At 38.4% G+C, this 25,750-nt stretch overlaps 1 long non-coding RNA gene across 1 annotated transcript in view; it reads right to left on the reverse strand.

Annotated features, from left to right (window-relative positions):
- LOC145999992 (uncharacterized) overlaps positions 1-24,488 on the reverse strand; it is a 155,791-nt gene extending 131,303 nt beyond the window's left edge. Inside the window, exon 1 of the long non-coding RNA XR_014443453.1 lies at positions 24,411-24,488. This is a non-coding gene — a long non-coding RNA (uncharacterized LOC145999992). The remainder of the gene's footprint in view (positions 1-24,410) is intronic.
- Positions 24,489-25,750: the final 1,262 nt, after the last annotated feature.

The following is a 25,750-nucleotide window of genomic DNA, read 5'->3' on the forward strand; positions in this document are numbered from 1 at the left end:
TTCAGGCAATAAGACATAACTCAAATAACCTTAAATATGCTAAATTTGTTTTTAAAAAATCAGAAATGCAAAATACGAATTTTTAAATATAACCTACATTATTTTAATTAGTTTTCTGTTTCCTCATTTCAAGATTTGAAGGATGTAAATAACACAAGCCATGGTATAAGATGAAAATTTTCAAGAAGCCAAATAAAATCTCGGTGCTTGGCAGAGTGGCGGGGAAAGGGGGCGCTGTACCACAATCTTCCCTAGGGCGCCAAAATATCTAGCTACTTGGCTTTTACACACAATCAGTTTCAATGTCAACAAATCTTAGAACGATAGTCATTTACTCTATACGTGTGGAATATTTAGAACAATCAATTGTTACAGCTTATTTGACTTTTTAAGAAAATATAGCAATGTTTCCTATATTGTACATTATTTGTATTTTGTTATATACGTCTGAAGTGTTCTTGTAGTACTAAATATTTGACACAGTGATGTAACAAAATCGTCAGGTACGCTCCCGCAAGAAACAAATTTGACTCCCCTATGTACAAGACAGATTCTTCCAAGAAATTTAAGTAATTACTTTGAATGGCTGGTTGTGGCTACACTTACTAACTAACTAACTCTCTAGCCTTCTTAAACCCGAAGGTTCATGGCTGCAGCAACACAGGCCTTCCATCTGTCCCTATCTTGAGCAAGATCTATATACTCTTTTCCATCCCTACCGATTTCCTTTAGGTCCATCTCAACGTTGTCCCTCCATCTTCTTCTTGGCCTTCCTACAGGCCTCTTACAATCAGGTTTCCCAACAAGAATCCTGTAAACTCCTCTTTCCTCTCCCATTCGTGCCACATGGCCTGCCCACCTAAGTCTTCTTGATTTAATTATTCTAATAATATCTGGACATGAATACAAATTATGTAGTTCTAAATTATGTAACCTTCTCCACTCACCTGTCTCCTCATCCCTTTTAGGTCCAAAGATTTTCCTAAGGATCTTATTTTCAAATACTCTCAATTTATGTTCCTCTTTTAATGTAAGAGACCAAGTTTCACACCCATATAATACTACAGGCAAAATTACGGTTTTGTATATTTTAACTTTTAGTTTCTTAGATATTAAACGAGAAGACAAAAGTTTATGAAGAGAGAAGTAACATGCATTTCCTGAATTAAGCCTACTTTTTATTTCCTCTTTAATATAATTTTCATTTGTTAATATTACTCCTAAGTATTTGAATTTGGAAACTGGTTCAAACGAGTTGTTATCAATAATTAGATTTTGATTATTACCTAACACTTGGTTTCGGCCTGTAAGCATATATTTAGTTTTCTCTTTGTTAACTTCCAAACCTATCTCTTTAGCAGTTTTGAAAAATATTTTAGCATTATTCTTAATTGTAATCACATCATCCCCTAGTAAGTCTACATCATCTGCATATGCTAACAACTGAGTCACACCATTTAATTTTAGTCCTTCGTTAGTTTCTTTTACCTTCCTAACAGCATATTCTAAGGCAAAATTAAAGAGCAATGGAGATAATGCATCTCCTTGTTTTAACCCATCATGAATTGTAAATTTGTCAGACATATTAATATCCACACGAATTTTACTTTCTGTTTCACTGGTGCATATTTTTATCATACTAACAAGCTTCTTAGGTATTCCAAACTCTACTAATATATTATACAATTTATCTCTTTTGACCGAATCATATGCTTTTTTGAAATCAATGAATAGCTGATGGACATTTTGATTATATTCCCACTTTTTTTCAAGTGTCTGTCTGATGTGAAAAATTTGATCTGTAGTTGATCTGTTACGTATAAATCCACATTGATAATCACCTATAATTTCATTAGCATATGGGGTTAGTCTTGTTAGAAGAATGTTAGATAATATTTTGTATGTTGTTGAGAGTAGGTAAATTCCACGGTAATTATTGCAGTTCATTTTATCACCTTTTTTAAACACAGGAACAATTATGGATTCTTTCCACTGTTGAGGGATTTCTTCTTTATTCCATATTAAACAAATTAATTTATGAATTTGACATATTAATGAATTTCCACTTATTTAATTAACTCAGCTGGTATTAAATCAATGCCAGGTGCTTTGTTATTCTTAAGCCTTTTAATAGCATCTTTAACTTCAGTCAAGTTAGGTTCTGGAACTAAAGGTTCTGCTGTGTGTACTTCATTTACTTCTGATTTATCTCCTACATGGACATTTAAAAGGTCATTAAAGTAGTTCTTCCATCTATTGAGAATATCGCTTGGGTCAGCTAGAAAATCACCGTCTTTATCTTTTATCAAGTTTACTTTAGGTTGCCACCCCTTTCTAAACTCATTTACACCTTTATATAAATCTCTGATATTTTTATTTTTGCTGTTTGTTTCAATTTCGTTAATTTTGGTTTTCAAGTAATCTCTTTTTTTACTTCTAAACGTGCGGTTAACTTCTCGCTTTATTATATTATAATTGTTTAGATTTGTATCATCAGAGTTATTTAACCACCTAAGTCTAGCCTGATTTCTTATTTCTATTAGATTATGACATTCATTATCAAACCATGGCTTACTTTTTCTTGGTTTATGGTATCCTATAGTTTCTTTATCTGCTGATTCTATTGCATTACGTATGTGCTCCCAATTCTTATTTACATCCGTTTCATTTATATTTTCGTCATCATTTAAATCCTGCAAAACCTCAAATCTATTTGACAGTTTAATTTGGTAATCTTTCTTAATTCTTTCATCAGTAAACTTTCCTGTATCAAATTTTATAACTTTTCGATTTTGTTGCTTATGATTTATCACTGAGAGTCTTTCTCTTAATTTAGCAATTACTAAATAATGGTCACTGGCACAGTCAGCACCTCTATGTGTACGAACGTCAATTATACTAGTATGCCTTCTCTTATCAATGAGAATATGATCTATCTGATTATGAGTTTTACCATCTGGAGAAGACCAGGTATATTTATGGATATCTTTATGTTTAAAAGTGGTACTTTTCACAATTAAATTCTTTGAGGTTGCAAAAGTAATCAATCTTATACCATTATCATTACTTAATTCATGAAGACTTTCTTTACCAATTGTGGGTTTAAATGTATCTTCTTTGCCAATCTGTGCATTACAGTCACCTAACAGAATTTTCATATCATACTGAGAAAATTTATCAAAGACCTGTTCTAACTCTGTATAAAAATCATCTTTAGTATTATCATCTTTATCTTCCGTTGGTGCATGTATGTTTATTAAAATAATTTTACACCACCTACCCTGTAAAACTGCATATGATATCCTATCATTAATAAATTCTACTGTTTTAAGAGCCGAGATAATTCTATTATTTATGAAAAAGCCTGTTCCAAAATTATGATTTTCAGTACCACCATAGAAAAAAGTATAATTTTTAGTTTTACAATTCCCTTCTCCTGGCCACCTAATTTCCTGGACAGCTACTACATCTAATTTTAACTTCACTATCTCATTAACTGTACACTGAAATGCCCCAGGCCGGTAAAGGCTCAGAACATTCCAGGTGCCTAATTTAATATCCTTATTCCTAACGTAGATCTTATCCTTAGTCCAGGGACCTCCCAAAGTAGTCCCCACCCGGAGATCCGAACGGGGGACTATTTTACCTTCGGAATATTTTACCTTGGGAACATCCATGGCCTTATATTTCTGTTTCTTGACATGTCTTTTTACAGTGCAGAGTTGTCAGCTCTACGCCTAACCCCCGATATGAATGGAGGAACTACTACACAAGACAAACACAAACATATTAGACAGCACAATTACTACACAAGACGAACACAAACACATCACAACTACTACACAAGACACACACAAACACATCACAACTACTACACAAGACACACACAAACACACCACAACTACTACACAATATAAAAAACAAACAAACAAACACACACACACACACACACAAACACACACACACACACACCATCACACACACACACACACAACGAATTTGTGTTCTCCCGAAATGTTATAACAAAAAATAAATAAATGGTAACAAAAAAATATTACTATTATTATTTATCGCTTTGATTTTTCACGAATTTTTACTGCTTTCGTTTGAAAAATTTGATTATCTCTAAATTTCTAGAGTGGTTGCAGCCCGATCGGCCCACTCCCGGGGCACGTCAGTGCCGTTGGCTGTACTATTCTGGCATTATATCTGAAAAGGGACGGGTGTTGGCACCCCACTCATTCTCCATGTTGATCGTAACATAAAACTACATAAAGTGGATAGAACAAGACACAGGGGCAGTGACAGAAGATTTATAGACACAGAGACACAGAAGTGACATGGGTAAGAGAGGATGGAGGACAGACGACAAGGAGAGAGCAAACTTGGCTATTAAAATTACAGTTTTCATATTGTGTACTAACCTTGACTACAGAAGGTGTTGAAAATAATGTCCCTCTGCTGCAACACATTTCTGGCATCTCTGAAGGAAATTGGCATTTACACCTGCAAGTTCATCTACTGTAATTAACCCGATTTCTCGTATAATACTTTCTTTTAACTCATGGATGGTGTGTGAATTGTCTTTGTATACTTTATTTTTCAGATTTCCCCATAAATAAAAATCGCAGGCTGACAATTTTAGAGGCTCTAAATGCTGTGGTTTTTGAAACACCCGTTTCTTGTGAGAGGCGGTGGATAGATTTCCGAGGAGACTGTCCGAGGAGACTGTTCTAACCTTAGTCCTGAGTTTTTCCTCAGAAAGTACACGTGGGTTTTTCTTTCCACTTTTATTCAGAACTGATCCTGTTACTGTAAACTTTTTTACAAGGTTTAATATAGTGGTCCTATGTGGAACGGGAACAAATAAACAAATAAATAAAAAATTAAAATTAAAAAAAAAAAAAATTGAGAATACACATAAAACCTGCCACACTTTTGTACCAAGGGGAAGGAGATTGAGTTTACATTTGTCATCCTCAACCACAGTGGATGTGACGTGTTCATTACCACTCCATTTACGTTGTGCCTCTCCAATGGATTAGTAGTAAAATCATTGCCCTGAAATCAATGATCCCTGGTTTGATAAACAGTGGAGGCATGTAGTGTATTTTTTACTATTTTACTTGACTTTTCTGCCTGTTGACTAATCGTGATTATGAGGATGACTGATGATTACATGAAAATGATTAACAAAGAACACCCATGCCTGGGAACTTTGCTGGTGAGATTGAAAGTCACCCACTTACATTAATAATTATACAAATCGAACCTCTAATGTGAATTTTCATAGATTCCAACTTATCTATCTTTGAATTTTGGGTATTCAAAAGAAGAATAGACAAATAGGAGTGTTTCAACTACGTCACAAACTGTTGCATTGTGGGATCTAGCAGCCATGATGGAGACCAGTTCTGGTAAACATGTGGAATTCAAGCGGGAGATTTGACCCCTTGTTTACGATGCTACATTGTCCAGTATTCGGTTGTTCAAAAATAAGTTCAAGTTATTTCACGCTATTTCCTTGCACACGACAAATAAAATTAGCCGCAAATATGGCGGCTGTGCGCATCCTGACGTCACTTGAAACACACCTACACTTACTTTACCCCTCCCCTGTCCTCGTAACAGAAGGGTGACTTCTGCTCTGCCAATGACACTTACTACACATCATCATTAGATCTTTCCCTTTCACATTCAGCAGTGAGGTTACTGAGTCCGCTAAATTTAGTCTAAATCATACTACTCTACACAGCTTCCAGGAGTTTTTCGTAAGTTTCAATTTTGAGAAACATAGTTCTGTTACTGGAAGCTATAGTGTAGAGTTATCAACAGGGGCGGCGCCAGGGGGCGCAACCCCCTTCAGCACCCCCTACGTTCAACTGAAAACACTAACCCTTAGAGTGTCATATTATGTCATGTCGTCATATTGACCGCCAAATGTTGGATACTGAAGTAAGACCGTCATTATTGTATGCAACAGACAAGCACTTTTAAGAAAGTGCATATATATATATATATATATATATATATATATATATATATATATATTATGTACTGGCGGCAGCCTCTATGAAGATCAGCGGCAGTTTTTTTCCCCTCTCGTCAGCATTGTTGTTATGAATTTTCTCTTCCTTTTGTTTCTTCAAGTGGTATGTTTGTGGTTTTCGATAATTGCCTACAACTTAATGTGAGTTATGTTTTTTCTTCCTTGTTCTTTATTGCATTGTTGATAAACGGTTTATTTTCCGCATACTTGTTCTGCCTCACACTGGAGCAAACATTTCAGCTGATTTCAATTTCATTTCAATCAGTAATTTATGTTAATCAATGGCGGTGATTAGGGTAGCAGTTGCGCCTCGCTTTTTGCTATTTTTCTCCAGCACTGTACTAAACTTTATTTACCAAGGGAAAGTAAACTGTCCTCGGCCCCCCCCCCTCGTTTTGAAAGGTTGCATGCGTGTCTAATGTTTTTCTTATTTTCAACATCGTACCCCCTAAATTTCTTTCCGCACCCCCTCAGCACCCCTAGATGATTAATCCTGGCGCCGTCCAAACAAACTTTTCCCAAGGACTTATGGATGTTGTTGAAGTGATTTCAGATTTAAGCACCTTCCCGAAACGTAGAACTTGATCAGGAAATTCGGACAATAAATCACCTTAGTACTCGATACAGAGGGCAGCCGCTGATTCTGAAGCTGTAGGAAGAAAGGAAGAACTCCTAATACGTATTACCCATCCCCTCCTTGAGTTGAAAACAACGCAAGCAATTAAATCTCACACCTTGCTCCGTGTGAGATTGTTAACATATTAAAAACGGGAGTGCAAAATGAAGGGAAAGAAGAATAGAAAAATCAAAGTTCTTTTCATTCAAGAAAATAATAATAAATCGTAATGCAATACTAATACTGCGTTGGGATCGAACTAGAGACCTTTAGATTGTATTGGGTGATGTAGTTATTCATCATTCATCTTTCAGATGGTTATCACTCGCTTGGCCTAAATGTGATATATTCGAGAGGTTACATTTAAAGGAATGGCAAAAGAATTCACATGTACAGTAATTGGATTTCTGTACTCTCCATGACTGAACCGATATGGATTGGTTTAGAAGAGGATATTACTTGCCTCACAATTATATGAAGGTTATTTCCACACTTGTCCTCTGAATTGTCACATGTCTGACCTCCCTGTCAGAATCTACTGTATTCACGCAACTGTCCTCGCTCCCTCACGATTCCAACCTCATTCTACATGCGCCTCTCACGTCAATAACCTAACCTTTGCCTGATTACTTATTCAGCATTATTTTCTCTATTTCCTGCTATGCTAACAATGACAGAAGACTTGTCCCTTTTTTCCCAATACCTTGGGTACGATACGAAATGGATAATAATGTCCAAGCAAGTTATCGGGAACCCTTGCGTAAATGTTTAATATGCGAAATACAACAATAATTTTTACTATTTTTCGGGCCCCTTTACGCTTAGTACCCACCCGTCTGTATGTTACGCCTCTGATTTGACGTATTCTTGCAAATTATAACGTTAAACTTGAATTTAAAATCAGATTTAATTTTATTGTCCATAAAGATTAACCATTTTCATCTACTTTTCTCATTTCTATGTATTACATTTTTCGTATCAACGCCATTGGACACGAGGCCCCTTCAAGCGTGAAGGTCAAAGCGGTCGCCCTCTTCACCCACCCCTTGCTACGCCACTGCAACCCGAATAAGTTATTATGTTACCGTGGTTGGTAATACAGAAATTTGGCGACGATGTACGGGATGATACCATGGCAATGAACAGAATATGCTAAAACATTGTTGCAAGTGCTGTAATCAGTAAGATTTTCATATAAGATCTTCATAGTATAGCCAACATGAATTCGAATGACATTTGGCAAGGTAAATATAAAGCTTTAAAAATCTCTGTCATATAAGGTGGTGATGTGATCAGCACCACGTTCCGACTGCCTTCCCAACTAGGCTTGCACCCCAGGTAACCATTTATGAGGGGGCTGAGTGAACACCAGAGCCGCAGCATGCACGGGTATTGCAGGAATGACGCTTGTTGTAACATATTAAAGACAAAGATACGCAATTGTAATCAGTGGCGTGCTCAAGAGGGTTGTGGGGGGAAGGGGGAAACTCACTTCCCAAAGGGGAATGTCCGTTGAATGAAAAGATAGCGAAAGTCTTGGGTTGACTCTTAGGGAGAATTCACACCGAAGAGACAGGCGACACATGTCGCTTTAGGTTTTCACCAATTGAGCGCAGGCTTGTGCGGCCTGTCGATCCGCTACGGCGTGAAACGTTGCTGTTGATTCGTTCGTTCCCAAGCGTCACGTGTCGCCTGCCGCTTCGGTGTGAATTCTCACTTAAAGGAAGAAGGAGTAACGTGCCCTACGGTAATTTGCATGTTACGTGTTCAAACCTGATGTCATATCCACTCTTCCATTCTGAAAATTTACCCCCTTCCTCCCTTTTCCTGCTTTTTCCCTTCTCAATTCCCATCATCCCTATTCTCTTCTTCCTCCTTGTTCCATTGTTTCCAGTGCATTAGTATTTACAAAAGCATGCTGTGGAACTGGTTTATATCACGTTCTTACTTTCTTAGATTTCCCCATTTGTTTCTGTCTTGTAAATGTCTTCATTTCATATCTCCTTACAATACTCCAGGGTATGTACTGATTGTTATCACCGGGTCTCCCTTATGGCGTAGTCCAGTGCATACACTGGACATAAAAAGAAACTCAAAACAATTGTTATCATGTGTAGTGAATATAATGACGGGTTCGACGATCCAACTAAGACTAGCATTTATTTCTATTACCATGAGAGTTTATGATATATTATAGAGGTCGAAAGCCTTATTTGTTCTAAATAGAGTGGTAATTGAACATTTTTCAGTGAAGAGAAATTTCAGTAACTACTCTTGAAGCATATAGAAAAAAATAAATTAAATTGATGGTCCCCCCTCCCCCAAGTACAAAAAATAGCAAGCTACAAGTCAATACCTTATAAAAGCAAACAGAGATAGCAGCACCATGATGTAAAAAACTTCCGCGAAGAAATAGTGACGGTAAAGAACTACAAGTAGACTGAAGTTCATTAGAGTATTGAGTAGTTAATGCATCCTTATACATTATACTAAAATTTTAATAATACATGGAAATAAGAAGAAATAATGATGTAAAAATTATGACAGTCTCACGAGCAGAGATATACGATTCATGCTAAAATAGCGAATCAATCCGCAACCATAGGAGGAATAAATCTTTTTCTTACTTGTTATTCCAATAGCCCTGGTCCTAAAAACACTACTTTCCACGGTAGATATACTTTGATTTATTAATTTAGTTTATTCAATATCGCATTTCTGCTACTCCGCGACGATGGGATTGAATGGTGATATGATGAGTTGGACGAATGGACAGTCAAACACACATATGGACGACACAGCGCAATTCCTACAGAGAATTATCCTGGTTGCAGGCGGCAGAGCATCGTTAACGTTTGGGACATTCCGAAAGAGTCACTTATTGAGAGGTGACAGAATGCTTCTACGTTCAAAGGAAATGATGATAGAAATCTGATTGAAAGACATTAAAGAAAAACCATAGTAAGAGGTGTGTTCAAGCGTGATCCGGCAGGCGGCGCGGTTTACAGGAATACATTCATTTTATCAGTCTGGGAGCTTTTGGACCTCACCTCGTGTTTGCAAAAGCGAAATTGGCGAATTGCACTGCTCCTTTAAGACCAAACCGAGAATTTCTGGAAGGCTCCAACATGCGTTATTTTTAGCAGCACTCCGGGAACATTTCAGTACACGGAAACTTACGAGCAGTGCCTGGGAATGCTGATAAGGTAAAAGTTAGCTAAAGGTTTCAAAAGCAGGAAGTGGAAAGCAAGGCATGTGGAAAGGAATAAGATTGGAAGTTCCTCTGAAGGATGGCGTGGATTAGGCGGTTGTGGTTTTGTTGCCCGGAGAAGACACCCTCCGGGGGAGCAAGTCTGCAGCTTGTTAACTAAGTTCCCGGAAACTCCGGGCAGGAGGAACTCTATCAAAGTGTTGAGAGTGTTGCAGATGTTGTCGGCTGGTTCTCGACAAAACCGGAGGAAGGGCCGCTCCAAGAGTTCACCTGCAGCAGTTCCATTACCCTCGACATCAATAATGTACACCCCGAATATATACATACTCTTGAGTAAGGCGTCTTGCCAGGAATGCAAAAACATTGCGGTCTGGAAACGGTCTTGCGTTGAACTTCGCTTCCACGTCGAACCCTCTTTCTTGAAGGCAAGGATTCCCTGTGTGAACTGCCAAGAGTCCTTTTTCTCCAAGTGGAAGTTCCTTTTCGGCCAATTTTATGCACGTCTAAGATAACTGAGACTGAATCTACCGCGTGAAGGGAAATTGATTTTCTTGTATTTTTGTATTTTCTTGCTTTACATCGACTTTGCGTCACTTCTCTTTGTATTTTCTTGTTTTACATCGACTTTGCAACTCTTGTTTTTGTATTTTCTTGCTTTACATCGACTTTGCGCAACTTCTATTTTGTATTTTCTTGCTTTACATCGACTTTGCGCCTCTTCTTTTTATATTTTCTTGTTTTACATCGACTTTGCGCCACTTTTTTTTGTATTTTCTTGCTTTACATCGACTTTGCGCCTCTTATTTTTGTATTTTCTTGTTTTACATCGACTTTGCACCTCTTCTTTTTGTATTTTCTTGCTTTACATCGACTTTGCGCAACTTCTTTTTTGTATTTTCTTGCTTTACATCGACTTTGCGCCTCTTCTTTTTATATTTTCTTGTTTTACATCGACTTTGCGCCACTTTTTTTTGTATGTTCTTGCTTTACATCGACTTTGCGCCTCTTATTTTTGTATTTTCTTGTTTTACATCGACTTTGCACCTCTTCTTTTTGTATTTTCTTGCTTTACATCGACTTTGCACCTCTTCTTTTTGTATTTTCTTGCTTTACATCGACTTTGCGCCACTTCGTTTTGTATTTTCCCGCTTTACATCGACTTTGCACCTATTCTTTTTGTATTTTCTTGCTCTACATCAACTTTGCGCCTCTTCTTTTTGTATTTTCTTGCTTTATATCGACCTTGGGCCACTTCTTTTTGTATTTTCTTGCTATACATCGACTTTGCGCCTCTTCTTTTTGTATTTTCTTGTTTTATGTCGCCTGTTTGCCGCTTCTTTTTTATTTCCTCGTTTTACGTCGCCTTTCTGCCTCTTTAAGGCTAAGAGGATAATCAAAGCTTGACCTACAGCGTGTGCAGAGATTGATTTTGTTGTCTTTTTGTGTTTTCTTGTTTTACTTCGCCGCTATGCATTTTTATTTTGTATTTTTTCTCTTCTACGTCACCTTTATGCCGCCTCATTTTGTATATTCTTGTTTTACGAACTCTTCAAACCTCTTCTGTTTGTATTTCTTGTTTTACCCCACATTTATGCCGCTTCATTTTGTATTTTCTTGTTTTACATCACCTTTATGCTTATTCTTTTTGTATTTTCTTGTTTTACATCACCTTTATGCCTATTCTATTTGTATTTTCTTGTTTTACATCACCTCTATACCTCGATACCCGGTGGAGACACATGGTGGTTCGGATTCTACATTTTCTTGTTTTACGTCTATTATTTAGTCTACTTTATGCACTGATAGGCTTGTTCAGGACTGAGCCTACTCGAATCAGAGACTCCATGATTACAAGGCGAGAACGTTAAAACTAGCCGTTGGATAACAGAATCGTTACTGTTTTGTTATTTCGTGCGACCGGTCCAGCGTTCGATTACCAGTCGGAGCTCCAAAATGTTGCCAGAAAAATTGAGGAGTTGCTTGAAACGACGTAGCGGACTACAGGACAGAAAAGCCAGATAAGAACGACTATGGGATTCGATGCGCTAACCACTTGCAACCCAATGGGGAAAAACGTTTATAAGGCCTTGTCTCTCACAGGAGTCTTGCACCATATAGTTCTTAGTGTTCTGTAATCGCGGCGATGAGCTTGGATGATGAAGAACGGAAGCTCACACCCATGCCCAGACCGAGATTCGAATCCGGAACCTTAGAAGGCAAGACCATGAGTCTTGTGCTAAACGCGCTCGGACACCCAACATATTCCTTCACATTGTAAAGCATGTTTTTCATCTTCTCTTTATTATCCAGAGCCGGTGTCCGTGGAGGAGTGTTAGTACGTCAGGGGTCCGGGTTCGTTTTTCTGCCTGGGCATGGATGTTCTTTGTGAATGTCCCTTCATCAATTTCATCTAACCATCACTCATCATCATTTTCGCGATTAGCCAAAAGGGGCAGAAGTGACTATTTAATTAAAAGCTGAGAATGTTCACGACACTCCCGCTAAACCTTTGGAGAGAATTTTTTTTTCTTGTACTTAGTATTCCCAAACATAGAGGGCAAACGTTTTCATGTTATGAAGTGATATTGATATAACAGTTGTGCATTGTACAATTGAGTCCTTCTTGACTTCCACTCTAGACAAATTTCATATGTTTAACTCTAACTTGGTGTAATCATGGCACGGTAGCTTGTACAGGGAAAAGTTTTACTTTTCTTTTATCCATCGTAAATTGTTGGTTTGCAAACATACAGAATATGAACTTATATGAGATGCCATATATTCAGGACTTTTCCAAAATTTTCGACATGAGCCATTCAATAGTATGCAATATGCAAATCCTACATGTTCCTGTAGTTGCTTACTTATAAGGATATTCACGTTTTTTTTGTTTTTTTTTAATATACCTTCCTTGAGTTCTAAGTTCACTCGTGACTGTATTTGAGGTGTAGGCCTTGCCATGTTTGGATTATGTATGTCGAATCATCTCTTCTCGGTAACTTATCGCAGACTTGCTCTTATTGCTAACGTTAAAGACTTTTAATTGACTTTCAATAGAATCTACAAGTTGTTAACATTTTAGCGGATAGAGTATCAGCTTGGCATATTCTTGATGATAGCACTAAAATAAGGTGATGGTCACAACCAACATGCCGGTTATGTTAATCCTTACATGTTCATATAATGAGAGGTTGAGTGGGGCTCTGAGCTCGTTGAACTACATAGTTTAACAGTACACAGATACCCGACTGAATCAAAAATACACACAACTTCACTCAATGATTTGTCACACACAGGCGATGTACTTCGGGGAAATTTAAGCGGCATGGGGAGGGTTGGCCAGGATTCGAACCCGGTCACTGTGATCCTTGCTCTAGCAGGTGGAGTCTGAGTTTTCTTAAATTTCTACGAAGCAGATGAGCATTTTTTTTTTTATTTTTCTTAATTTGCATTGCTTTTCTGTCTCTTAAGTTTAATTGGGTGATGAGTATACGAGGGGACACTAACCGGCGCTGAGGAAGGAACTCGAATTACTTTTGTCAAGTAACAGGTGGCGCAAAAGTCATCATCCTATTTGAACTGACCTTCATTTTGACATCTTGTTGTTTATATCAGTAGTGTTTTGTCAATTAAATAGGAGATACTCAAGAAATTTATTGTGTGCGAAAATAAATAAGTATACCCCACATACAGCCCGAGAAACATTAGCTCTTTTGCGTCACACTTTTCTGGACAGAGTAATATCCCGTTTTGGTGATTTGCCATGGCCGGCCAGGTCCCCCGATTTGCCCGCTCCAGATTTTTTCCTGTGAATAAGCCAGAGACGTTACAGCAACTAAAGGACAATGTTCAGCATGAAATTGAAAACATTTCCCCGCAGATTCTTTCCAACACCTTGAAAACGCAATAAAAATAACCCAAATTTGCATCAATTCGAATGGTGGTTATTTGTTGGATGTTATCTTTAAAAATTGAGAACATAAAACTTACAAGTATCAATAAATATTTCACACAAAAAAATCTACTTTGTTTGATTTAAAACCCAAGCTATAGGCTAAGAAAATCAGGCGATGACTTTTGTGCCACCTTGTATTACTAGTTAATGTGCGGGCTGGAGGGAATCATTTTTTTTTTGTCATTGTAACGTCCTTCACAAGATAAAAAGTATTAACAATGAAAATTCAGGAATTTACAGCCCAAAATATGAATGTGCAACAGTTGAAAATGTTCACTATGGTAAACAAGTTATGGCTTGTATTGTCACCGGCAATGAAAAAGTGACATCTATACTCTGTCCGAGGAATCTGTGGAGCAACGCCGCACATAACAGTAGAGAAGGGGAGAAATCGAGTGGGTATATAGAGCAAGGCAGTGCGCGCTGCTGCAAATGGCTGGTAGCTGCCCTTCCCCTCTCGCGCCTTCATTGGTCGCGCCCTCTCGAGAGCGGAGTATAAATCCTGACATACTGGCTTGAATGGATGTAATGCGTTGAGTGTTTTGTCTAACCCGACGGCCTTGAGCCGCCGAATTAAATAGTAAGTTCTTCCATTTCAGGAAAGATAGGTAACACACATTACGAATTGCTGGGAATCTAGTATTTCAGGATGCAGATCTCCCATTTTTATGGCCGATGACTGTACCTCGAACAGTGACTGTACCAGAAACTTGGTCGGAAATGAGTTCTAGGGGGACAAATATTGACGGCCAAGTGTACCTGCCTGGGGCAATTAGCGCACAGAACTTCAAATTTTATGCAAATAAAAATACTTTTCGTAAAATTTTCTTGCTAGCTCCCTCACAATGCCTCCTTTTCTTAGTCTTATTAAGTTCAGAAACGTAGCTAGGGGACAGCGGGAGACGGCCTTGGGCGCCGAACGATCTGAATGAAAAAAGTTGTAAAATTGATTGATTGATTTATGGTTCTTTTAAAGTCTACTTCATGCACAGAAAGGCTAATTGAGACTGGGACTATAGCTTAAAGTGGGTTCCGAACCACTATGTGCCTCCACCGGGTATCGAACCCGTGATCCCTTGATCACAAGGCGACGATGCTACCACTACACCATCGGGGAGGGACAAAAGTTGTAAATGATATAATGCCATGGCGTTCCGTGAAATTATTTGCGCTCTATTCAATTAATATTGATTTTAGCCTGCAAGTTAATTGGATCCAAAAATCTACTTGCTCGCTTCGCTCGCACTGCATTATTCTCTGCAATGCATTGTAAATTACCAGACAGAGAAATAAGAGTTGTCTTAATTGATTTGTTTTAAATGCATGAACAATTGTTTTGAGGAAAGTGAGCGTGCATATTTGAGACACACTTCATGTAATTTTTGCTGTTGGATTATTGTGACATGGATGAATTGGTTGTGTAAGGTATTTAAATAATATATGCTGTATATAATATTTATTAAAGAAACTTTGAATACGTACACAATTTAGTGTCCACGTCACTCCGCGTTGCATATATGTGAAACATATATCGTGCATGAAAGTTATGACAATGTAAAAAATAATTATATTTGGAATGCATTAATCAAGCTTTTTCTGTCTTTCAAAAATAGTTTATGTGCTTGTTTTCCGTTATTAATGTCAAATTGAACGTGTTAAAAAATTATTCAAATCGTTTGTTCGAACACAAATGCTTTAGCACAAACTTCAACCTCATTTTTTGCGTAATTTACGAGGATAATAACGTCTTTAATACTACCACTACTAATAGTAATAATAATGTTGGTCCTGGGTTCGAATCCCGGCTTGGGCAAGGATGTTTCTGAGTATTCATTCATCATTTTCATCATGTCATCATTCATCCCCATCTTCGCAAATTAGCTAAAAATGGCACAAGAAGCGAATTAAAATAAAGCAAATCAATAATAATAATAATAATAATAATGTTATAATAACATTATTAGTAACGTTATTTTTTTATTAACATTATTATTAAAATTATTATTATTATTGGTACGTTTATCCTGGTACTTACCCCCCCAGACAAAAATTCGTGGTTGCGCCTCTGACCTCGAAAAGCATAATAATAGAGAATTGTCAAAATTTTAAGGATGGTAAGGCAGACAGACGCGAGGAACAAGCCGTTTACGTCAAGTTTCTGGAATGGGGGGGGAGAGGATTCTTCAATATGAACGGAAACGTCCCCAAGCGTAAATTTATATCAATTTAAGAATAATTGTCTGCCAACAATCGGGATTCGCCAACAATAGACCGAAACCTATGAGATATTATTTGTTGGAGTAAATGCTCTCAAAAAATGTACCCATGGTTTTCTGTGCCAATCAATAATAGCTGAATCCAAGGAAATACACACACATATTAAGTTTAAAATTCGTGAAAGGGTTTTTTTTTCTCTAAGGAATTATATTCCGCGTCGTCAGTGAATTTACTTTCGGTGGACTTAAAGGCGGACAAAATATATACGGGTAAGCTTTGCTTTGGTAGTTATGGCTAATGAGAGTATATATCGGCCGTTTTTTCCTCTATTTCTCTGTCTTTCGTTTCTTCCTTTCTTCAGCTGTTCTGTATCTTTCTCTCCTTCTGTTTATGTATCTTTTTCTCTACTTCTATTTCTCTTTATATCCTTCTCTTTGTCTTTCTTTACACTCTTTCTCTCATTATCCCTATGTTTCTTTCAGTGATTCTATATCTCTTTCTTCTATTCCTTCTTTCTTTCTATCCTTCTCTTTCTCTCTCTCTCTCTCTCTACTGTCCTTTTTGCCTCAGTTCCTATACTTTCATTTTCTCTCTTTCTTTCCCTGTTTTAGTATATCTTCCACTCCTTCCATTTCTATCTTTCTTTACGTATTTCTTTCTTTGTATCCATTTTATCTATCTAGATCATTGGAGAGAATATCATTTTAGTTCACCGTAAATTGTGAAAAGCTGATATTTAGACATTGTTAGGTGTTGGGTCTTAATAAATTAGTATTTGCAAATTTTAGTCAACAACTACAATATTTTAGTGAAGAGCTCAAACGCTGGTGCTCCATAAATACGAAATTTGATGTTCCTCAAAAGATGGCAGCACCTTTTCCACTGTACGTATGGAATCACATTTTAAGAAAATATTCAAAATATAATAAAGTTACCACTAAAAATGCCTAGGTGTCTTCAAAAGTTAGAAATACAATCATTATAATACTACATCCAAGTTTTCTTTTTAAGTTGAGGAGTAAAATTACATACTTTTCATGATCAAATCGTGTAGGTAATTTTTATATAATGCCTAGTAGGAAGTATACCAACGTAACGAAATGTGTGAAATAGTAGCTCGAAACTCCAGTCTATTGATAAGTCATGCTGACAGAATTGCAAACATAGGAAACAATTTCCTTTGGGCGAATTTACTTAAAGTGCCTGATTTTCAGCCAATTCTCGACCAATATCCGAGCATGCAGCCATTATGGTATTCGGCCATCCTCTAAAAATTTGTACCCGAGGGTAACACGGGAGGAGTAAAAATGGTTGGAGTATGGTGCTGATGGCATTACTTCCACAAATGGCGAAGATTGTGAATGTGTGGGAACTGAATGACTGCAGGGAACTCTATTGTGTGTGCAGTAATTGTTACGAAGGGGTATCAAAAAGTTTCGAAACTATAGGTTTTTTTTTAACACGGCAACAGATGGCAGCACAAGGCTGCACGCACAGTCCCAGAGAGCACCGACCTAGATAAGTCAGTGTGCCAAGAGACATCGTCATGTGTACATCGATGTGCACATAAGCCGTGCAACTGGTGCTACACTGATCACATGCGTTACCATGTCTGCGGTTTCATCATGAACAGCAAGTTAGAACAAAGAGCGGACGTGAAATTCTGCGTGAAACTGGGCAAATCTGCAAGAGAGACGCTGGACATGATTCGGCAGTGGAAGAGCTCATCATCTCCACGATCAAAAAAGGCGAGACAGGTCCGCAGCTCATCATCTTTTTCGACATTCGCGGCATTGTACATCGAGAATTCGTACCCATGGTCCAGACAGTCAATAGCGAGTTATACTGTCAGGTCTTGGGGAGAGCGCCGGATTTGTGGCGCGAGAAACTAGATGCTCCATGGAGCACGAAGGCAACGCACAGTCACCGAGCTCTTCTCACCGGAAACAACATGATCTTACTACCGCATCCACCTTACTCCCCAGATTTGGCTCTTGAGGGTTTCGCCCTCTTCCTGAAGATGAAGATGCAGGTCAAAGGCCGCCGTTTTGGCACCATTGTGGAGATCAAAGTCGAATCGTAGAAGGTGTTTGACACGATTCGTAAAAAAGACCGTTCAAAGGGATGTAAACGTAGATTAAATAAAGTACTTTCTTGTAAATAGAGCTAGTACCGACACAGACTAACAACAAATTAGTTGCTCCTAATTCGCTGAATTGAAGTACTGCAAGAGACCTCGGTAAGAGCTTTGATCATTTAACGGAATATTATAATAAAATAGGCTGGATTAAAATGAAAGAAAGTCGTAAGTATAGAAAACTAGTGTTACTATATAAGTTACTTCATACGGGAAATACTTTGTTCGTAGTGTTGCCCACGGGACGAGACGGGACAGGCTTTTAAAAATTCGAGACGAGACGAGATTGATCATGTGTCCCGAGACAAACGAATATTTTCGAGACGAGACAGCATTTCACAGCATTTCCACGAGACGAGACAGGCCAAAGTCTCGTCTCATGGGCAACACTATTTGTTCGTATCTCACTGAGATTGCTGCCATTAGGAAACTCAGATTCATAATTCACAAGATCCCAAAGTTCAAATCTTTTAACAATTAAAACTCATAAAGCTGAATTTTTTAGTAACTCTCTTACTATAATAGTGGTTCGAGTTTGGAATGCACTCACACATAAAATAGGAAAATCAAATTCAATAGGTATCTTGAAGAGAAGTTTAAGGTGAAATTTAATGGAATGATGCTACATACTTGTCATAGCCTGCTATATATATATACACACATACATACATACATACTATATATATATATACACTGTAGTGTGTCTGATGTGAAAGGTGTATGTATGTTCATTAATTTCAATGTTTATATGTGAATCATATTATGAATGCATACTATATACTATTAACTTATTATACAGGGTGGTCCAAAGTTGTGGAGACACCCGAATAAATGTTGAATGACATATTCTTCCACAAAACTAATGCTGTAAGTTTGTAATTGGAGTGGAGGGAAATGTTATAGGGCATATGACGATGACGGCCGCCATATTGAAACCCGTCATCTTGAATTCAACTTCAAATTTTTAAATGGGAACCATAGCTTATAACATCTGAATATGAAATTTTCTCACGAGTTCAATGGTATGCTTATTGTTGCTATAGCACCAACCGTGATGAAGTTATTATTGTTTCTTTGTTGTTGTCACCCCAAACAAGGCTGTCATGAAAACAAGACCCCTTACGTTTAAATGATGCGTTCAATGTGCTGACCACCCCCAATGAAATGTTAAAGCCAGTCTCGATCAAAATTCGTGCAAAACCCTGCTTAAAGTGTCTGCGCTAATGATTCGTTGCTTAAGATGTTCCACATCCAGAATTTTCACTGAATACACGAAGGCCTTGACTTGAAGCCCTTTCACACAGGTAGAAATCTACCGGAGTGTGGTCTGGGGAAAGGGGTGGCCACTCCACAGCACCTCGCTGACCAATCCAGGAACTGGCAACGTAACACATTTCCGATCACCCCTATTACAAACCTACAGTGTTAGTTTTGCGGAACAGTAAGTCATTCAACTTTTATTCGGTTGTCTCCATACTTTTGGACCACCGTGTATAATATTAGGGTTGAGTGTAACACAAGGCATCTCAGCCATATAAATTGAGAGCTAAATAGATAACGAAACAACGAAGTTGATCTGAACGACTGCAGGAGACTATTTATACAATTTTTATGTATATCCCTGCAGCAATTGTTAGAATAGGAGACTAGCAACAATGCTTAACGACTGCAGGAGACTTGGTTGTATCTGCACTAATTGTTACAATGGACAAAGTTGAAGTGACGCAAATCATAACTAACAGACGAGAACCTCACCGGTGGCTAGCTCCGCAGTAGCAGACGTGTAAAATCAAAACACTTTCGTTGACATTAACGCACAAAACACCCGAGTTGGTAGCGATCAATTAATTTTATCTCACCATGCACCAGTGAGCACGCATCCCTATCTACTTCTCACCAGTTCAATTGATCCGTATCTTTCTTTATCTCCGCAGATACCAGGTCCATTTATAGTTTTGGCTAGCACGCTCCAGATATTCTCGGACAATGCACTGTATATTCGCTTCAGCTGTCATTCATTAATTCCAACAATATTTCTTTTCATGTAAGAACGGAAAGAAATACACGACATCTCCTGCTGCTGGACTTGAGATATTACAATGGGGTTTTATGAATTCTGCTTATATTTACTCGAAACTTGTATCTCCTTATCTCTCTCGTTTATCTCTTTAGAGATGCGTACATAACGGAGAACAATGCAACGAGATGTGGAGTTAGGAGGTGGATCAATAGAGATTTGTATATTTTTCTTCTGTAGCAAGAACTAAAAAATTCATAAACTGGACATGTGAATGATATTGGTGTCCGCTTGTCTTGAATGTTTATAAACACAGACGCACGTAAATCAAAGCTCATTTACGAAATAATATTAACATCTTATTCTGTTCTTTGAGACCTCATTTCGGTGCTGGGAGCAGTAGTAACACAAAACATCCTATCTTATGTATGCAACGACGCTGCACAGATTCAATGTTGCCACTGACATTGGCCCCGTCTAGTGCGCTGCGCTTTTGAACACTAGGTGTAGGCTGGTGCAAGGTAATGACGTTCAACCAAAGTATACCCTGTCCCAGCTAAGTCTCTGCGAAAGTTGTGACGCGAGGTGGCTCCACGAATGAACACGCGAGAGTGAACGGTATTGCGTGAAGGGGAGGAAAGCGACTGCAGTTACCAGCCCTGCCAGCAGCGTGTACTGCTTCGCTCTGCCCACTCAATTTCCTCCCCTTCTCTGCCGCTATGCGCGACCTTGCTCCAGGGATAGCCTGAACAGGTTATAGACGAACATTAGTGTTCAAGTTGAGAAGATTCAACAAATGCCTGTCTGATGCTTTAAACGTTAATTTGATTAGTTAGCACGCACCACGTGATCATACACCACACGCTACACCGCTCCAGAACGGTGTCCCGACAAAACCAATGGGTATATTCGCGAAGAGACGTACCACTCAGATAAACAGCTACCTGTGAAGGATCCACTAATAACTTCAAAATGTTTACTCCGCGACAAAACGTACAACTTCAAGGAAAACGCTTGAACTTGCCATTGATATGTCAGACATTCCAATACGGTCAGCTATCTGCCACCTGAATCAGCACCCAGCTAACTTGACCTTGAGTTAGGTTAGGATAGGTTAGGTTAGGTTAGGTTATAGGTTCATGCTCCCAAATTGCAGCCATATCTGCAATTCGCCAAGTGTTTCCTTCAACAGAAATCAGTGGATGCTTCTTCCATTTTAAGAAATGCCTTTGGCGTAAAGTTGAAGATATAGGACTTCCGGTCGAGTATCGAGTGAATGAGGAAATCCGTTTGCATCTACGCATGTGTGCCGCTCTGGCCTTCTTAAAAACGAAGGAAGTTTATGATGGATGGCTGGAAATACACTCTCAAGGCCCAGAATCAGCGAAGCTAACTATTTTCTTTGATTACTTTGTGAATAGTTGGTTGCAAAACGCGGAAATTCGAATAACAGTGTGGAACTGTAATAACAAACGACATGATTTTTGATGCCGTCCCATCTAGTGGTACGTTTTGTCGCATCGCAAATATTTTAAGACTCATTAGATGACCCTTCGCAGGTAGCCGCCCGAGTGGTAGGTACGTTTCATCACTGGTTCGTTTTGTTGCGTATTCCTCCGGAACGTAGTGCAAACGGTGCAGACACCAAATACACTACTTGACACCAAATCAACGAAGTAGACGACTCGGTGTTGCACCGTGGAACCAACTAGAAGCGTGAGTGCAGAGAGAATCAACAAGTTCAGCAAACTAGACGAGGCTCCTTATTTTCTCAGTGTGCATGTGTGCACGAGTTTATACAGAGTGTCTTTAAAAAGTCACTATCCATATTGTGACATTGGGTGCTTTTTAATTGTTATTTTTTTTACATTTCAGATGCATACCACTAATGTCATCGAAGAAGTGCCGATTTAATTAACACAATTATGTTCATTGATGAAGCGACCTTCCACACATATAGAAAACGTTAATCGACGTAATTGTTGGGGAAACGAGAAACCAAAAAATATTGTGAGCTCTATTTTACCACAAAATAGTCGTTTTAACCCACCGTACTGGTCACCCATTCTTCTAGCCTAGATAAAAAATTTTGAGAATGGTCCTTAGTAGAGTAAGATTGACACACAGAGAGAGGAAAAAGAAAGAGAGTCAGATAAAGATGCAAAGAAGTAAAGCGAAAACAGAAAGAATGAGAAAGTAAATAAATAAAAAGGAATTCAGAGGAGGAAACAGAGAAAAGGGATAGAAAGGAAGAAACAAAGTAAGGAAGAACAAGGAGTGAAAGAGAAACTGAAACGGGAAGGGAGAAGCAGGTGGAAAAACATTACAGAGAAAGAGATAGAGAAGCAGAGGCAAAAAGAACAGTACAGAGAAAGCAAGAGAAGCAAAGGCAAAAAGAACAGTACAAAGAAAGAGATAGAGAAGCAGAGTCAAAAGAACAGTACAAAGAAAGAGATAGAGAAGCAGAGGAAAAAGGAACAGTACAAAGAAAGAGATAGAGAAGCAGAGGCAAAAAGAACAGTACAGAGAAAGATATAGAGAAGCAGAGGAAAAAGGAACAGTACAAAGAAAGAGATAGAGAAACAAATGCAAAGAGAAGAGTACAAAGAAAGAGATAGAGAAGCAGAGGCAAAAAGAACAGTACAAAGAAAGAGATAGAGAAGTAGAAGCAAGAAGAACAGTTGAGGAATATAAAGAAATATAAATGGAAGGAAGGGAAGAAGAAGAAGAAGAAAGAAATAAAGAGAGTGTGAGAAAATGTTTCGTTTTCTCATACACCTGCCCGAAATAATTCTCTAGCAACGTCACTGCGACCAATAGCGTACGAGCGCGAGTAAAAAACAAGGACATGCCCGTTGGACTGGCTGTTGCATCCACCTTCTGTGACGTGTAAGGAACACACACGCCCCTAAGGGTCAATGTAATGGTCGGGTACCGAGAAGGGAGGTTCCACGTGGGAACTACAGGGTGGCCTAAATAAAACTATACCAAAATAGTTGCTCAAACAAAATTATACCAAATCAAAAGATCAAGTAAGTACAGTTTTATTTACTGCAAGAGTGTCCAAGACATTGCCTACAGCAGGTGTTGGGAATGACCGCCCTCAGTCCGAACGCACAGGTTGGCCCCATTTTCATTTGGGCCACTATGGGTATAGTTTTATTTGGGCCACCTTGTACTTAACGAACGTTAACATTTTCAGTACTTAAAAAATATTAACTGTAAATACGAGGAACAATGAAGTAAAAGAACAGACAATTCATCATTTGGCTATTTATGCATAAAGACCAAAGGTACCTATATATTATCAGAGTGACAAAGTATGTCGTTTCAAACTGGAATAACTTAAATCCACAATAGCTGTACGTTGACCTGTAATGAACAAATACAAGAGCTAAGCCTCACTTCTATGGGCTTCTAGATGTGCGTATTAAGAACACCACTATCTGCTCATTTTTTAGTATCAGAATGTGTGTATCTTCAATATAGCATGTGTTCAGCGATTCGTAACTATTTCTAGCAGTTGTGTATGTATGTAAAGGGCTTAAAGGGACAATTGAAAATGTGGTAAAATATCGGATGGATTACTAAAATCCTTGCAAAGTTTCTGCACCTGCCACAGTGGTTTTTTCTTCGATATGTTAGGAGTGCTACACCTTAAATGAGCATCCAGCGAAATTAAATAAAATCCAATTAGCCTAGCATATACAGGGTGTTTCCGTGACCTTTAATCAAACTGGCAGGGTAGATGGAGACTGACCCAAGTACCAATATGAGATAAGGAACCTTGGTCCGGAAATGCGTCATTAACGCCACATAATTGTACGTTGTTAACACCTGTTTGTCAAAGCTATGAATCTAGTTTACAAACGTCAAGCATGCAACTCATAGGCGTAAATCAATGCCAAAAAATGTCGCTACACATTGTTACGTCCATACATGTCGCTTATTTGTCATTCCTATGGACGATAGAACATGCTAGAGCTCGACATGTTTCAACCCATATCTCGTTATTGTGACTGCTCCGACTCTACTATCCCTGCTTCAAATTGTTCAGTGATGCATGACCTATTTCCTGTTTCATTCTTGCACTCTTTTACTGAATCACCCTGTATATATATAGCAACGTTAAATCAAAGTGTATATAGACACACATATGCACTAAAAGACACACAAGTTGGGAAAATTAATTTAGGACTTAAACTTACAGTAAATGGTGACGTTGTGTAAGGTGACTTCCTCCACTATGATCCATAGTAAGTGGTCCAGGATTAGAATCCACGGAAGAACCTAATGATAGAGAAACAATAGTTGATTATCATTCCTACTTGTAAGAAGCGAAATTATATTAAGCAATGTAGAATACACTAGGCGCACATAAATACAAGACTACAGGTCATATTAATATGCTACATGTCAAGCTGACTTAAATATGATTGTTGTTATGAGTCTTAGGACAACAACAAAAAGTCGAGGTGGTTCAGTTATTAATCTGCCACCCTGTCACGTGCAACTCTTTGTTTAGGTTCCCGGGATTGCTGATCGCAGGTGGGACATTTAACCGAGAGTTCTTCCATACACAGTTCTGAGGCACATTACACCCCCACCCCCAATGGATACCTAGAGGCAACACTGTAGTGGTAAAGGTGACCGGAACATTTGACATCACCTCCATTATGGCTGAGATCGAGAATGTGTAGGATCCTTCATTCACCCTATGTGTCTACCATCCATAATATGCCCATGAAACAGTCTTTCAGGTCCACTGGATGTCTCATGGACGACCATATGGATATCCAAGGGAAATCCAATAGATTTCTACTGGATATACCTGGATATTTGCTGGACATCCATTGATATCTGCTGAGCATCCATGGATATCTATTAGACATCCATGGATATATGTTGGACATCCATGGACATCTGTTGAACATCCATAGATAACGTTAGACATACAGCACTTCGACACGAACATCCAAGAGTCATACATTACATGTCCTTTGGACATTTGTGTGTTGTAGGTCTGGTCGCTCTGCTTTTACTGTTAGTTGCCACCTGCCATTTAAGCGCATGTATTTCCTAGTCATTGCTACCGATGTGATGACCTGCAGGTCCCCCAGATTCTGTTGGCCGTCGCTGTCAACCAAGTGATTAAAAGTACTCGCCTGTGCTTTGCACCACACTATGAAGGTGTATAGTGGGTGTGGAGTTAAGACCCCACACTCTCTTGATCACGGCCGAAGGTAGAGGTGATGTCATCAGCAGCACGTCCCTGGCCGCCAAGTGAGTGTTGATCAATATAGCATAATTGTTTTGCTGATCACCCAGCCTTCTCTAATTGGTGATTGGCGAAAGTATTCACTTTTATCATTATATGATTGCCATGAAAACTATTTCTTGCTTATAACTAGAAAATTAAGGTAGACAGCAAACCTTTTGTGTGAATAACATAGCTGGTAATTTTACAAGAAACTTTTCAAAAAGAGATAATGTCTGTACGGCGAACGGTTACCGAGTTATACATTTTTAAAGTTGATGTCGCATGAGG

Source organism: Lepisma saccharinum, chromosome 16 (assembly GCF_977018435.1).
Source record: "Lepisma saccharinum chromosome 16, izLepSacc3.1, whole genome shotgun sequence".
Taxonomy (NCBI): Eukaryota; Metazoa; Arthropoda; class Insecta; order Zygentoma; family Lepismatidae; genus Lepisma; species Lepisma saccharinum.